This window comes from Zootermopsis nevadensis, unplaced genomic scaffold, assembly GCF_977971745.1.
Source record: "Zootermopsis nevadensis isolate Lab colony 2312 unplaced genomic scaffold, Znev_1.0 Znev_ptg000022l, whole genome shotgun sequence".
Classification (NCBI taxonomy): domain Eukaryota; kingdom Metazoa; phylum Arthropoda; class Insecta; order Blattodea; family Termopsidae; genus Zootermopsis; species Zootermopsis nevadensis.
In genome coordinates this window covers 22,904,747-22,922,633 of record NW_028259154.1, presented here as the reverse complement: position 1 = coordinate 22,922,633, position 17,887 = coordinate 22,904,747, and the positions used below count along the sequence as shown (strand labels likewise).

General features: G+C 36.9%; 2 protein-coding genes across 2 annotated transcripts in view; one reads left to right on the top strand and one right to left on the bottom strand.

Annotated features, from left to right (window-relative positions):
* MCTS1 (malignant T-cell-amplified sequence 1 homolog) overlaps positions 1–17,887 on the bottom strand; it is a 399,788-nt gene that overhangs the window by 216,023 nt on the left and 165,878 nt on the right. The gene's annotated exons all lie outside the window — the stretch shown is intronic.
* The window catches only part of Mip (Myoinhibiting peptide precursor), a 63,085-nt gene continuing 59,579 nt past the window's right edge, over positions 14,382–17,887 (top strand). The window contains exon 1 of the mRNA XM_087353600.1: positions 14,382–14,501. The gene's annotated coding sequence lies outside the window, so the exon portion shown is untranslated. The remainder of the gene's footprint in view (positions 14,502–17,887) is intronic.

The following is a 17,887-nucleotide window of genomic DNA, read 5'->3' as shown; positions in this document are numbered from 1 at the left end:
ATATATTTTTGAATCAAAGCGTTGAAGAGGCGAAAAATTGTTACCGACAGTCACTATCAACAAAATTAAAGATCTCCACTCAACAGTGGACATGACGGATCAAAAACTGATAATGTGTTCAAAAGTTGACTTACTTTTGTAAAAAAAAAAAAAATTCAACAAGAAATTTTACTGGGCATACTACACGCTCCACTTGCCTAAACTTGGTGAAAACACAATGAAGCTGACATACTCCACAACAGTCACCTACCGAGACCTTTCCCACACATCAGATCATCTTCACATTTCATTCGATGCCACAAAAGTGCGTCTTTAAATAACCAAAGAATCGCCTATGTATGATATTCCACGATTTATATAAATGTGTCACTTCACATGCGTATTGGTCATTTTCACTGCGTGCTGGGGGTACGTATGGTCGATAAAATGGATATTTCAGTCATCATTTTATATAGACCTAGAAATAAAAGTGCCAGTGATATAAACTCTTTATCTTGCATTTTCTTTCCATAATACATATCACAAAGAACCGATGTTATATTTGACTTACCAGAGGAATCGAACGATCCACTTTTACCACCCTGTCTGCATTCAGATGTTTAACAGTGCTGACATTGACATGAATGGAAATTGCAGTTTGATTTATGAACTCGGCCTGGTTTTGGATTCAGACTGTCATGTATTTCTCGCCTACTATTTACCAAAGGTCGACCGATTTGGATGTCATAACGTAATATTCCATAATCTAACAGCATATAAATGTTATTAGATTATGGAATATTATTCGAAGTTATCAGTCCCGTTGGTAAATGTTGGAATTTTCGCTTTTTGCGTGCAGATGGAAAAAAAAATGGATTCTGTGAGCGAAACGATTAGTTCTTACATTGGAATACGTACGTACATAACCAAAGCCCTCCACAGAAAATATCTATAAGAAAATGTAAAATGACGTAGTAAGTATTTCGCACACAAATCCAGCAAAATCAATGTCACTTTATTCCCACATTAAGTAGCAGCTTTAAAAACCTAGAGGTGGCTGTAGTTGCCGGGCTTATGTCTATATTACAAGAAGCTTTACATCATGGCGTGAAAACATTGTCTAAAATGTACATTCAATGAGCTGACAGGTGTCAGGTCAGCTGATGTGTATTGATGGTATCTTTAAGAGGTGTTTTATTTCAAATTAGTTAATCCTAATACAACACAGCTATTTTGTTTGTGTATGTTCAAACCTTACCTAAATAACTGAATATAATATATACTCCCTATTTTATCAATACTAAGTTTTATAAATTCACGTTGTGAAAAGAGTATTTAATTTGGATACCAAACTCATTCGTTAACTATTCCCTAAGGTTGAATACCACACATACAATAAGACTGAAAAGTGTACATACCTACGCCTCATAATAATCTATATGGAACAGAGATTATAAGATAAAATTAAGGATTAAGGACACGTCCAGCCCACAGGCCTACATAGGATACTTCAAGAAATCGATTACAACTTTGCAGACAACTTCTCAGGAGTTTCTCCGATATTTCTCCACATTTCTACCTTCATCTGCGTCCTCCAAATGATTTTTCTCCACTAAGTGGTCTTGCCAAAATGTTCTTCGCAGTTGTCAAAATATTCTGCGTGCTTTACAAATGATCAAGATTGCGACGGTGTAAAAACTGTAGGTAGTATTTAACCAAGTTTGGGTCATACGCGGAGAGGTTATTAGGACGTTAGCACGCAGCCTTCAATAATCTCGCAGTGCTTATATATAGGAATATAGGAACTGAACGTCTTTTCAACTCCCATGCAGTTGTTATGTAGCGTCAGAAGAGAGGATCGTTAGGAATTAAGGTTTGCAAACGATTAGAAATAAGGTGTCCCGATCCTGACATTTTTCTTTACGGACTGAGGAACACCACGACAGAGGTACCGAGTAGGGAGTAAGGATAGTGCTCTACACCACCGTATTATCTCAATGTATCGACTTGTTTGGAGAAACTTAAAAATGTTCGCAAATATCGAGAAGGATTGGAATCAAATACGACAGAAAGGGAAATAAGTCTTCTGTATCCCTACACTCAAGTAGAATGAGAGTTGATTCCAATTTCCAGGAATGCTTGTCTATCGTGCTGTCTAAAGGAGAACATACAACACACGGACAATAGCACAACGAAACAAACATTGGTGGAAGCACTGATCTCCTCCTGTTCTGCGTATTGCAAACGTTTTATTCTTACACTATTCTCGGATTGTCCTTTGACATCAAGTTTGCTTCAGTAACTGTAATCTCTGCAAAAAAAAACAGACGCACTACTAGAGAAGCCAAACCGACGACTCCGTGCTTAAATACCAGGCAGAGTCTAAATTATTTCTCAACAGAAAGATTTGGTACGAACATAAGGCTCATAGTTCTCTGTGAAAGCTCCTACTTTGTAGCGGTGATTATTTATTTTATTTTTATTTAGTGTTCTGTCTGACGACAGGTCCATATGAACAGGATCCTTCCATCCTTTTCTCGGACTGGGACCTGTTCATATACGTTCTTGGCAGATGATCCAGAAGTGGTTTGCCATTGCCTTCTTCTGTGTGTGAATTGGATGCCACGGAGAAACCGGGAAAGCCCCCGGAGGAAAACTCCGTGTTGCCTAGACCACGGCCTTACCCAACACAAGTTATAAATTCGGGCACCGCCGGGAATCGAACCCGAGACCCCAGGATTACAAGGCCATTATATATTACGATCAGGTACATTATTTTATTACAACCGTGAAATAAAGGCAATGTTTTTATTCTTCCGCACTATATGTTTTGGTCCATTTTAGACTATCTTCAAGGAAGATATGCTTGTACAGTTTTTGTCGGGATATCATAGGGGAATAAAACATTTCAGAAACCTAAGTATAAATTGCAGGATAATATTAAAATTAATCTTACACAATTCTGTATCAAGGGAAACACTCGGGTAAGTTAGTTTCAAATTGTAAGATATTCTGAATACAATAATGAAACTTCGTTCTTTATAAAATTCGAGAAATAATTTATATTGTGCGCCTACGGAATTTCATTTCATAGAATGTCACAGTGTCAGAAAGATGCTCAGCTGTACATCTCGCTTAGTCCCAGTTTACTTGTAAATTACAACTAATTTAGATATTCTGTTCATGTGATGGAGGTTTATCCGATTATATATTCATCCTTTCACATAAAATCATTTACTTTCTGCTTTCATTTGGATGAAACGATAAAATAGAACATCTAAAAATAATATATTTGGCTCAGAATACAGGATCATAACTTGAAGATTTGTCAAGCTAATATATCTGAATAAATGTACACCTACATAAGTAAGTCATATAAAATACTACCTCAATGTGACATTTATAATGAAACTGTGTATACCATTGTATTGTTTCATTATATTGTTTTAGAACACTGTCACTTATTTATAAAAATATATGTATCAAGGTTTGCTTTTATATATATAGCTCTAAAATAAATATTTAATAAACATTTGAATTTGAAATACATTATCAAGCAATATTAGCTGATGTGCATAAATCAATGAATTCAAGTAACGTCCAGGTTTGTAGAGTACCATATCATGCATGTGACTTGTACAGTCGGCAGCAAAATTTATGAATTTAAAATATAAACTATAACTGTGCCAGTTCTATCGTACTTGTTTATTCTTCGTTTAATTACGACGGTGAAATACAATTTAAAAATTAATGAAGTGACATGTCAATGTATAACTTTCATACAATATTAACCGCCTTTTACGGAAATAAAATCTACGCCCTCAAATATTATCTCTAATATACATATTAATTTTATCCTCCCATTTATAACACTGTGGTTTATGAGTAAAATTTTGTAGGCATTTTTTTTTCCAACTAGCATGTTGAACATCTTCTCCTATCGTATCCATTTTATTTACCCTAATAAGAATCTGAATAAGAGAAGAAATTGTAAAGCTCTTTTTTATGCATTTTCCCCAGAAGATTTCCATCCTGGCATCAACTGAAAAGGGACATATGTGGATTCCAGAGCCAGTGCACGTGAGGTAAATGTAACGGTAATGGCCGTACTGGGAAACGAACTGCCGAAATTTCGGCCACAGGCGATCACAAACAAGTACGAAACTTGTTGAAATCCAAACTTTGTGGAACTTCTTGTACCAGACGGCAGGAGTGTTGATATTTCATCAGTGGGGTGTGAACGTCAAAATGGTTCGTGTGTGTTTGTGGCTGTACTCTGTGAAGATCAACACAAAACGAAGGGTTGAGGGGGTGGGGGGTGGAAGGGGGGTCAGATCAGTTGGAACTGCGATCTCATTACTCACATCCGCAACGGTTCTATTCATTCAATATTGACGCCGACGGACCCTCGGCGTAGACGCCAGCACAAAACGTCATCTGCCACCTACTGTGTTTCAAGAATATGCATTTCAATGACTCTCAACGTGTAAAACACGCCCATATTTCAAATTCTTAATCTTGTATTCATCTTAATAAAAGTCTTGTGTTACTTAACACAATTTCTTCAAATACAAATGTTATGTTTATATGAATTTCTTGCTTCAAAGATTTAAACAAAAAACATATCAAAATATACCATGACAATTAAGCCTATTCATTAGATTTACCATTCTACATTCATGTCTTTACATCATTTGCCGATGCTAACCTTCATGATCAGGTAAGGATTTTGTAATCAACTACCGTGGCTTATTTCATGGTACTATCCCGACTTTTGTCTACGGACATTGATTAAAACCACGAAAATCCTCAGGCAGGACGGCCTATGACCTAGATGAGATTTGAATTAAGTACGGTCCGAATACAAATCTTCACTGCTACACGAACTCATCTCGACCCATTCACATAAGGATCAGCAAAGTGGAGTCAATGAGTATAAACTTTGTCCTTTAATTTCTGTGCGTAGTAATTCTCTGGTGGAGTCTTTCTTCAAAGTTTATATTTACTCGACTGGACAAGAAATCTCCTATTTTTAGGTACGTTATTGCGTTCACAAAGCTAGCCAACGATGTATTTAACATAAATGTTAACATTTCCTCTCAACTACCCCTAGTTTTTCGAGATTAGTGTCTTCTGTTGAGTTATACAGTTGAATATTTTGACATCTTACAACCTTCGTGTATCATAAATTCCCGCCTATTTAATTTCTCAGATATTCTCTATATGTATTGTTCGGACAGGAAAGAACATAAAACCATTAAAAACAACAGGTAAAAATATGCTATTTTAATATTTGTTTTTTTGGAATGGGAGTGGAAATATGTAGAACTCAATGGTATAAATAACCCCCCCCCCCCTCAAATCCAATCTGTTCTTATTCATTTTATATTTAAGTTATCTTGGTTTGTTGTTATCGTACTTGAATTTTTTAACGTTCCAAAACTTCTCGAAGCAGTATTAGATATCTGTATTATGATATCTGGTGGCGAGAGGTACGAGTAATTACATTTGCGCTGAATTCTTCCACACCAACCTCCTTGTAACTTCCAAAAGAGTTTTTGTGTTTCAGTATGCGGTATTTATGTTATCGGCATTTGCATTAATATAATTAGTAAATTCCAAAAATTAACAAGAACCAAATTCAACTGGATAATTTTTTGGAGCTGTGACGCATAATTCCATAAGATATTACAGCAAACATAAGTATCTAAATTTTCCCCCCTAGCCAGTATTATAATTATACACATTATTATGTATTAATACAGACGGGACATGTGACGGTCACTGTAAAAATCAGAAATTAAAACAAATTTTGTTGCAATTTCTCTTGAGTAGAGATAGAGAAACAAAAATTCATTAATGAAATACGATTCCCAACTGGAACCTAAATCGTATTATTTCCACATGAGAATTAGACGTTATACTGCTGACCAAAGCCATTCTATTGCAAGAGAGTTGTTTGGACAGAAGATTTAAGAGGAACAACGAAATGACGTAAGCAATCGGAATGTTTTACACGGCGCCAGACGGTATTTCGGCGTAGGCTTAATGTCAAAGTTCACTCTTTTACAATACGTTGAGAAACAATAATTGAACATTGATTCAGTTGGACAGACTTTTTGCAAACTTCAGTAATATGCAACCTCGATTTATACAGAATCCGACCGAAAACGAGATTTCAATGGTACTTCATTTTACTGCTCCATCAAGGGATTCCCTACAGCAATATGTTAGATTTCACTCACCGATTAGTTTCCAGTAATACGGTTATGATTGTAAGGAAAGTCAATATTAATCTCATTTAAGTCTTCAAATCACTGGCATTATTCCATTTGACATATGATTTAGGGCAGTAATTCGCAAAGCGTGTTCCTCGAAACCCCGGGCTTTGGATGCCTGTAATGGCAGATGTTAGTATTAAACCTTTAAAGATCAGTGGTAACTGTATGTACCACCTGGGTGGGTGGACTTCTTAACTGGTCTTGACGACGTAATGAGCAGAAGAATGTCTGTTCTACCGGGGAAGGAATCACACATTTAACTGACTGAGCTATCCTGGTTCATACATTTTTAAGACAATTATTTGGTTTCTGTTCAATATATTATTTTATATAAATTAGTATACTGTTCAAAACTTTCCGTGTGCTTCCACCATTAGGCAAATTTTGCTAGTGACTATAACGAAGATAATGATACTAGAGAAATAAAGGAATATATTACTGGAAAATTCTGCTTCTTCTTGTCTCTACAACCCAGTTGTGGGCCTTCATCATCTCCTTTTTTCGGAGGTTTTCCTAGTCTTGAAGCGTGCATTTGTGAGTAGTGAGTGACCAGCCCACTGCCTTACCAAAAAATTACTTTTCGTTTAATTTGAAAAGTCCTTTTACATATTTAGGCATCAAATATTTGGGCAGTAAAACCTATACATTTTGAAACCTGCTACAGGTCTGCTCTTATAGCTTGAGGCATTCATTCTAACACATTTCTGTGAAGATACAAGTCAACTTAATCTGAGTGACACAAACAACGCAGTGATACTTTGCCCTTCTCATTGCTAAATCTTTTGAGCCCACGTTCCGGTGAATAGCAGCTGATTGGTGATAGCGAAAAAGTCGGAAACCAATCTTCAGAACTCAGACGTGCCACTTGTTACTGGCAGACGCCAGTGAGTGTCTACTCAGAAACTCCTAAAACAGGACCACACAAAATAAAATGGATAATGTTTGGACGGTAATCAATGGCTGCAGCTGATACGTATTATGCCTAAGAAACAAGAAATGTTCTCTCTCATTGTTCTTTTACTTAAACGCAGAGGCAGCGCCAGCCGCCGACAAGTTTTTGACACAATAACTACAAACAATGGCCACTGACCGGGATAAAAAATTGTTTAATGATCGCAGGTACTCGCGTTGGGTTACTTCACATAAGTTAGAAACCACTGTCACGCAATTTCAATGTTAAATATTTATATAGGGCGACAAAATAGCACAACTAAACAAAACGTGACTTAAAATAACAGTTTATTTTCTCCATCTCCGTTATCTTCACCCTCCCACGCCTTAACATTCTCTTCGTTACACCGAATAACACGTTTTATAATATGTATATTTATCTTCAATCAACAATCAGCTGCTATTCATAGGGAATACGAACCAACCCACAGGATTTCTTGTTATGTCATATTAATCAGGATCTTTCTTGAATATATCATCTTTGTAGCCTTGACGGTTGTCAAAAATCACGCAGTTCTTAAGAAAGACCCGGAATCTAGTTCACTTGAATATTCATACACTGTCTCACAGTATCTAAATTCGTAATATTTAATGTGCTAAAATTATTAAAAAAATATTTAAACTTTAGCTCTCACTTCCCATCTAGTTCAGTCAACACCACGTATAAAAACCTAGTAGCCACTTCGATTTTCTTGTCCGTAACTTTAACGCACCTGGTTCTCATTCTGTTTACTAGAACAACATGTTTCGGGCCAATGTGACAATCGCTATTCGAGTTGTATGCTTTCACATCATTGCACGTGGCATCATATTTCCACCCCCCACCCCCCGATGTCAAGACGTGATGTTAAAATTACATGTTGAAACGTTTAAAATTAATTAAAACGGTTAACAAGTTAAAAATTTCAAAAAAAAAATTTAGAAGTGTTTTAAAAATTGTTTTTGCGTAGCACTGTGAGTCCTGTTGTGTCCATTTATTTGAGTTGTACGTCTTACGATGTCGTTGCAAGCAATCTGTTTACATCCACCATCTGCGCAACCACTTATATACTTTCAATATTATGTAGAGTTTGCACTGAAAATTATCGAGCGAAGTTCCTACTCATGGATGTCGTTACACTAAAACACTTAGTTTTTTTTAACTCATGTCGAGTTTTGCTAAGTATCTCTAAACCACTATGGACAACAACACATTATAAACAAATACATCACACATCCCATTAACCCAGTGACAAACATTTACGAGATTAGGACCTCCCCCGTTCAATAACGTTAGTTGTTTTGGTGACAATAAAACATTAACGTTTAAATAGTTTATGTAATAGAAAATAAATGTATTAACATTGTGTCCTTGATAATATGTTTTGAAATATTTGGTTTAATTACTTAAGGTCTATATACCAATCCGAATCAAGTTTTTCTGTCGGCGCCTAAACAAAACATGCAAATAATAGATCTAATTACTATTAAACGTAACGCTTATATTATTTGTTAACTCTGGTAACAACACATTTATAACTGATTAACAACTGGTAAACCCTGTCGTTAGGCAGCCGAATCCAATCCACGCTTTCATGTTATATTTCTGATAACACGTCAACCCCCTATTTTACATATTATGTTATTGTCCTAATATAGCATTTGTATTTCGTAATGTGGCAAAAGTGTTCTGCCGGAAGACTTCGATTCCAAAATTTTACAACTAAAATATGAAGTTTCCATCGTAAATCACACAATTCAGGAAATACATGGACATTTTAAATTGTCTTATAAATTAAATGTACCTCGATAGTACACTAATGAAGGTATTATGTTTGACATTTGGCTATGTTGTATCTATTTAGATCGGTATATATTATTGCTATGCAGGCATGCAAACGTAACTAAAGAGACTGCCTATGATTACTTCGTTAAACATTATACTACATGACATGATTGTTTATGGATAAAATTGAATATAGAAATGTCGTTAACTGTACTAAAAACACAGTTTTCAGTATATAACGTAACCTTAAGAAGTGAACTTCGCAATAAACTTCATCGAATTCCAATTCTTATTTCCTTTCTGGTTCTGAATTCATTACTATGGGATCGACTAATTTAAACAAAGCAACAATTTAGAATAAATTCGGCAGATATCTAATTGCCTTCGAATTATGTTTCGAGGTTAACTGCCTCTAAACTTTACTGTCTATGTGTGAAATCAGTAACAGATCCTGAGGTTTAGCAGCTGACGCATGCCCCGAACCCACGGGATGTCATCCGAAAACGAAAACTGCACTACGTACGTATTACTAAGAATTTTCCCCCCTGATGCTGCCGTGTCACGTGACAAACGTATTAATATACTTAAACTAATAAAAGTTATTTAATACGGCCTAAAATCAGCTATAAAATTTTTGAGACATTTCTTTTGTATATGACACTGAAGAAGCCTTAATTTTAGCGATGAGATTGATGAACTTGCGTGAGCATACATGATTCTACAAAGTAAATTATCTACTGTTTTGAGAGGTAACAAATCAAAACTTAACAAAGGCAGAAAACTTGCTTGCCGTGCCCCTGCACTGTGCCCTTGAAGATCACACTCTGCTGACGCAGGACAATGCAAACTCCACTTCTTCGTGTCATCTAATCGATTTCAGCCGTCGATATGCTATTTGCCTGAAAGCAGTATGTTAATAATTTTTAGTTGACCTGTTATATCCTGCCTGTATTCCTACGACCCAACATTTAAAAACTAAAAAAATAGTTATTATATATATATATATACATATATAAAGCAATCTTCATTATAAGTTTATTACTTTTTACTAAAATACACAAATAAATTACTACTTATAAGGATACTTTAAGTTTCTTAGCAACAAAAATAGAAACAATTGAACGTCAAAGTCCTTTAACAAATAATTTCACTATAAAGACATGGGTTTGAATTCCGATCTGTGAGTGTTAAACAAGGTGGATAATATTTCTCTCGTGTGAGAGATAAAATATGTTGCCGTATTCAGTAGTCCATAAAATATTATATAACTAACAAACTAACGAAAAAGTCACGAGATCAACTTTTCAAAAACATCGTGTTAGTCAAATGTGATTTATGACTACCGATATCCGCTACTTTTATAAATCTTTGTGACAAACGTCATCAAGTCCCATTGCGGTAACTTAATGACTTGCTTATATGTTTAAAAGACTATAGAGCCTATATGTGAGTTATTTCGTCCTGACGTGCATTAGTTTTAACCCATAAAAAGTTAGAGTGAGGACCGTTATGGCGATATATGCCTTAAATTATAAATCGCAGGCAATAAATTGTTCATAGTTCGTATTCTCTTGGGTTGTAATTTTCAAAGTGTCTCTCGCGGACGCCTGCCACTCCACGGAAAGAGATTTATCGTAGCGAAGAAAATAAGACAATTGTGGGCTCTATTATTGTTTAACTGTTATATAACGCCACTATCTCGGATTTTACACCTTAAACTTTGTACTCACATTAAGCTATAGTCATTTTTTTTAATTTTATCATGGATCTCATTTTATTTGGCAGCTTGTCAGCCAGGATTTGATATTATTACATATTTAGAACTGATATCGGTTATTGTCATACTATCATTGCCTTAGATTTTTTCGGGTACTGTTTATACTGTAGGCTATTTATTATGGTCAAAAACTCACAAACATACAGAAAGCTAATCGGTACAGCCAACAACCATTTATTTTGTAGTTTATCTTGTAGGTGACTTCGATAGCCAGACAGCGTAAAGTCTACTTTATAAATCTACGTTAAGAGTATAGGATTAACTAGGTATAAAAATTGGAAGTATATGAAGGTTTGCCATCAGATTCAGCTGAGAGCTACCACAATCGAACGAGACAAATGGATCTATAGCTAAGCCAGTAACGACTGGCTATAGGCTAGACAACCAAGTTTAGGGCTATATAACATTTAGGCTTAATATGAAGACCAGATTGCCCACCTTACGTATGTCAATGATAAAGATTTCTCTCTTCTGGGCGTCATCAGGGCGATTAATCGCCCTGATGTCGGAGGCAGTATGACCTCTGAAACGTTGGTTAACATCGACCAGACTACACAGCGCAACAACCCAGAAGACAGAAATCTTCATACTCATCGCCCTGATGACGGAGGCAGTATGACCTCTGAAACGTTGGTTAACATCTACCAGACTACACAGCGCAACAACCCAGAAGACAGAAATCTTCATACTCATCGCCCTGATGATGGAGGCAGTATGACCTCTGAAACGTTGGTAAACATCGACCAGACTACACAGCGCAACAACCCAGAAGACAGAAGTATTCATACTCATCGCCCTGATGATGGAGGCAGTATGACCTCCGAAACGTTTGTTAACATCGACCAGACTACACAGCGCAACAACCCAGAAGACGGAAATCTTCATACTCATTGCCCTGATGACGGAGGCAGTATGACCTCTGAAACGTTTAACATCGACCAGACTACACAGCGCAACAACCCAGAAGACAGAAATCTTCATACTCTGATGACGGAGGCAGTATGACCTCTGAAACGTTGGTTAACATCGACCAGACTACACAGCGCAACAACCCAGAAGACAGAAATCTTCATACTCATCGTCCTGTCTCAATCAATACCTGATGACCCATAAGATATCCAACTTCATGTAATGACTTATTTTTTCAATGACATATAAGTAGAACAGATACAAAATGAATCTCCAATCATAAATGGATATAGGAATAGACAATATTTCTTGATGGACTCACAAGTGGCTAAGCTTATTAATTCTCTGTTCAACAACTTCGAATTCAGTTTCAACTACTACAACGGAACCTATCTAGCATCGTCGAGTTGTCGATAGTCGTGATCAGAGAGAAGAGGTTATTACAAATGTGTGCGTAGCTCATCATTATGAAACTTCCCATAACTATGGACATCGGGTCTCTTAAAGTCGAGTAAGCTAATAACCTAAGCTATTGTGCATGATTCTCCTTGAGATGTTAGTAGTTACCCAGCCGATGAAGGGAATCCCTTCACTTTTGAAACCCCAAGGCTCAATTTCATGTTCACTAAAGCACGCCATTAGATCTTATAATGATCCAGTTGAATTCAGGCCATACGCAAAGACATTTTTTCTAAGTTCAATTCTAATATTGTGATCCCACACACACTTAGTTTTCCCAAATGGTTTGTTACCATCATGGTTTATGGCCGCATGTATTTCAGGTTGAGAGTATAATCAGGAATTTAAACAGAACTATTTATGCACTTTGTACAGCGTCAATGTTATGTGTGAAATTAAGTTTATGGTGATATAAATTTACTGATTACATAAGATACGAGTACAAATTTTTTACCAGAAAACCACAATAAATATATTTCTGGAGCATAGTAAATGACAACAGGGTAGTATTAAAACGTATTTTACCTAAGGGGATGAAACCAATGGGGTGGATTAAGTCTAAAATAAATTAATGTGAAGGCAAAAACAGTGAGCAAAAATCTTAACGAATCATTTAGAAATCATGTGTTTTTCAAAGTGGATTACGATATTGTCTCTGTAGTGCTGGCTTTTGTATTAGAGACCTTGTATCGGGCATGAACCCCCCGCCCCAAATCAGGGTCTTAGCTCTTGTTAAAAATCCAAAGTTTCAGGAGTTAATTCCAAAGATTTAATTTGTGAAATCTAAAATGGAGTACACTTTCCCACCTTTGCGTTAATTTACTAAGCTCTGATTCCACTACGGCAAGAAGGTAATGAAGTTTGCAGTATCAGAAAACATTGACACCTAGAACCTTATTTTACGCGCTAGAGCTACTGCTGCATAGATTGATGGTGAGTGAGACCGGAGAAGATTTACAAGCCTACAATCTAACTTCTGCCAGGATAACTTAATGAAACAATCTTGACATGACAAGCAAAGACACGGGTAGAGACGTTTGTTACTTGTCACGTGGGTATCGACTGTCCCGTTTAAGTGTGACCCATATACGGACCACAAAAATCTTCTCGGGTGACCATCAACGTTAATTCGGACAGAAGTCCGCGGTAATTTAGTATGATAGAGCCAGAGGTCTCCGAAACCTTTACCTCGTGTCAGATCACCAGGGTAAGGCGTCGAACAGGAGGCACGGAGGTGTAAACCTAAATGCATTCTCTTGACACTGGACAGAGGTGTCAGTTTTACGCTCCAGCCACTTTACCCCGACGAAACCTTCCGGTCTCAGAGCTAATACGGGCAGTCGGATAATCGAAATAAGCCCCAGTCGCCAGCTACTTCACTGAATGCCATTGACATAGATGATGATGCTGATAATTATTATGGTTGTTTCTGTACCTCGAAAAATTATCATTTAACCCAGTGAATCTGGCAGAGATAACTCTAAGTACCAGAATCTAACAATCTCTGTTTTTCACTAAATTCCAAGCCCTTTATAGAAATGTAAGGATGAGATTGGATGGGCGTGTAGCACGTATGGGAGCTATTCAAACAAAATCTTAATTTAAACCCCTAGAGTGACACACTAGTTGGGATATCTATGTATAGATGCCAACGGAGGAAATTGTCTTGAATCGGTCCGTGACCTAATGAATCACGTCTTGGGCTGGTTTCAAAAGGAAGAAACAAAATACGTATCGATGCGCATTATAAGCTATTCTTTCCCCTCAAACAATAATTTGTTCAGAGATCTGGTATATTTTCGACATACGTAACAGGAAAGTAAGACCATCACTTATAACACCAGAGACACGTTTTCTCACCGCTACCTTCGATGATAACAACATGGCTGCCGTATGAACATTTGAATTCTCACTCTTTGCACGAATCCCGAACGACACTAGGTTTTACATACACAAGATGCTAGTAACGTGCGCCTGATACAAAAAACATACACAATTAGCGATAGAGAGTGAATAAAGACACAAAGAGAAAGAAAGAAAGAATAGAAGAAAGGCACGGGATGGTAGTTCATTAGGCAAGGCAACCCACTTCATTCATTGTGAAGCCACAAGCTCAGATCTTAACAATGTCGATATAACAACGCCATATGCACTGAATAAGTTACGCCCCTCTGCTCAATACGAGTGACGTCACATGAGGCGAGTGAACAGTGGGGGTAACCACCCCGTGGTGCTTGTGGGGTATATAACAAGAGCGTCCCGACGCTGGCGGGCCGAATCGCACCGTGACCGCGTCGTCGACAGCTGCTTTGTCTCATTCCTCATCATCTTCAGCGTCGTCACATCTGATTCGTCCCGCGTCATTCAAGCGACCGACCAGGTAAGACTCGACCCGACATGTTCGTGCTCCGTCACCTGTCCTTTCAGTTGCAATTAAGTATCGTATTGTTATTTTAGGTTGACGAAGAGAATATTTGATTGGTCCCTGAGAAAGACATATATCGGTTCGCCTCTTGGTCAGTGTAAATGTTTCCGAGTTTCAGAACAGATAACATAAATTTTTATTTATCCGAAAACATGTTTTCCTTTCAGATAAAGCACAAATGAATAACGCAACTGCATCCGGTGAAATAACATAAACGGAACTTTTAATCACACACTCACTGTCATCGGTAATGACAAAAGCAAATTAATGTAATACCTTAACAAGCAAATATCAAGTAATGAACTATTTATCTCTCTGTCGATAAAATATGATTTTTCATAACGACTTGCTGAAGCAAGCTAAATTTTTTTAGTAAAACAATTCCTTGTCTTATCTAAAGCGCGGTTCTTTCTCAAAATATTGACGCTTCTGTAGGACGCGTCAGAATTGTGTTGCATTCAAGATTAACAGGTCTAACGACAGAGAACAGTAAAATAAAATATTTGAGGTTTTCACAGCGGTGGGTATGAAGCTTTCTGTCATCTGGGTTGTTGCGCCGTGTATATTGTAAATATTCATATTCATCGCCCTGATGATGGAGGCAGTATGACCTCTGAAACGTTGATAACCATCGACCAGACTACACATCGCAACAACCCAGAAGACAGAAATCTTCAGTAAAAGAAAACATTGACCATCATTTATAATTCTCATTATTCCATATAAAAATAATTTTCAAATCATTGTTAATGTAATTAGTCAGCGTATTAGTCAAGATTATTTTATAAAATAATTATTAACTTTTATAGCCACGCTTCTGAGCGTTTCATCTGTTCACTTTTCAACTGACTTAATTTCTGAGTACTGATTAACGTTGTACAAACATACATCGGAGTGTCGTAAGTCCCGTTCCGTTGTCGAGATTTTTAAAATCCCTCTGTCTCTCCCTACTCATTTTATGACGTCCTTATTCTCCCCAGATGAAAAAACGAAGTTTTTTCAATGATCTTGGTTATATACATAATGGAATGGAAGGCTAAAAGGCTCACGATGAATTGATTCTTGCGTTATATAATGGCGTAGTCACAGTTGAATGGTATAATGAAATGGGAAGAAACCTATGAAGACGTCGGTGCGTGAGGAGTTAAATGAAGGAGGCATGCTCTATTTGAGGCACCGTCACAGAATCCGCCTGGACAGACTACGAACAAAAACGAAAAATAGGTAATCCGATACCTTCTGAACACTATTATAGAGCATCGCCTCTTTAGAACGTTCCTTCAGTAATGAACTGAGAAGGGCGTATGGACCGGTAGACACCGACGTTTCGGAGGAACGTTGATATCTACCTGCAAATCCACGCGGAACATCCGTATCTTTATGGCTGAGAGAACTCCAAACTCGCATAATCGTTAACTTTACTTTTATTTTGGTATATATATATATATATAAATTATATTCAATCAGTGTCAGTAAGTCATAGCTAAACAGCAGATTTTAAGCTATAATTTTTTTCTTGGCAGCTTCTGTGGCCCACTGCCACATCTAAACAACCCCACCCGACCTCTGAATAAAATCAATCCACCTCGTCTTGGCCCAGGCCTTGTACCTCCATATACTTACAGTTTAAAATTTATAGCACGCGCATTTCACATACGGAGCAATCGAAAGGTCGCTCAAACTCATAATAAAATATTTATTGATAGTTGAAATTCATTACAATTACATTACATTACATTAATAAATGTTGCTGTGACTAAGCAAGATCCCACGTCATGGTTGTAACCTGCTCGCGCCAGTCCGTCCGCTAACTTCAACAGTCGATGCGCAAGTATTTCTTAATGAAAAGAGAAACGAGTATTCATTGTCGAATATTGCCTGGTACCACTTTCTTAATTAACTTGCCGCAATGAGTTTAGGTACATATTTCTCTTTCCACCTTTACTGAACATATCGAAAATATATCGTTCGATTAATCGCTTCTCTCACTTCAGGAGCTCCTCACCAGGTTGCATCAGACAAGGAGAGAAGAGTGGATAAATGCATCGCTAAAAGCGGTGGACATTTCCATCGTTTCGTATAATATGTTCTTTTAATTTAATTTAATTTTTGACAAACAGAACACATGTCAGGAAATGGTTGCATAACTTTTCGATAATTATGTACATTCCAGAGTTTTTAATCTGACTGTTCATTACGCCAATAACCATCTTTTTAAGCTCGTGTCCCTTCACACTCTGTACTCTTTGAATAATAACTGTATTCAAATAACAACAGACTTTATTGTATTTATGCCTGTCGATTTGAATTACGGTAGGCTGACATAAGTGCAACATAATCTGTTGTTATTTGAATAAAATTATCGTCAATTAAGTGTTTTTGTGTAACAATTCTATCATTCCATAATCTATTTATTCACAAAAGCGAATTTATATATTATTTTAATTGATGTAGTAGAAATACTACACCACACAAATGTGGCAGTCGCCTTTTACCTCATAATTCAATACCTAGCCCTACAAATGGAATCATATCACACTCTCCCGCCTGTTCGTAGCCTTACTACAGTCACTTTTTATACGGAAAAACTGTTTCTTACTTATAATATCACTTATATTAAAACCCCAACATTATTTTCATTGACATTCCTCTCCTCTGATCGACTGAGAAGACGAGACACTTAAGCAGAAATTCGGAATCCTGCGGGAAATGATATAGGGGAGAGGAGAGGGAGGTATTAAAATGGCTCTTTTAGGGTAATGGTTGCTAGGATGAGCACTAAATTTAATTGGCTCAAGATCGTATAAATGACTGGCTTGGGTACTGAAAGTGTTTGGAACTTTCTATTCTACGACCAGAACGTTAGTTAACCCTTTTAAGGTCACTGACAACTATACCACATCCCTTTACATTCAATAACTCTGTATTTACATTTATAGTCTTGATATGATTTTCCGAACAAACAACATATACTTTAATATTATCTTCCCATCTAAGATTAGATCTCTCTCTTGGCCTCATCCCTTGAGGTTAAAAATTAAACATTTTATACGCATTTATTATTATCCACAGGCTTGCTACATTTTCAGCACGTTTTTATCAAACGATTTCATCACTCAAAGAATATTAAGAGATTTGTTGGCGTAGAAATATGAAACTACGTCATGGCGTTTCCTCCAGTCTCCTCTACTTCTGCCCCACTGGGTCCAAATACACTAATCGACACCACATTTTTCAACATCCTCTCTGCCTGTTCTTTCCTTGTGCTGAGAGACCAAGTTTCACACCCATATGGACCAACGTGACGTTTAGAACTAGGTCAGCACTAGACCAAAAAAATC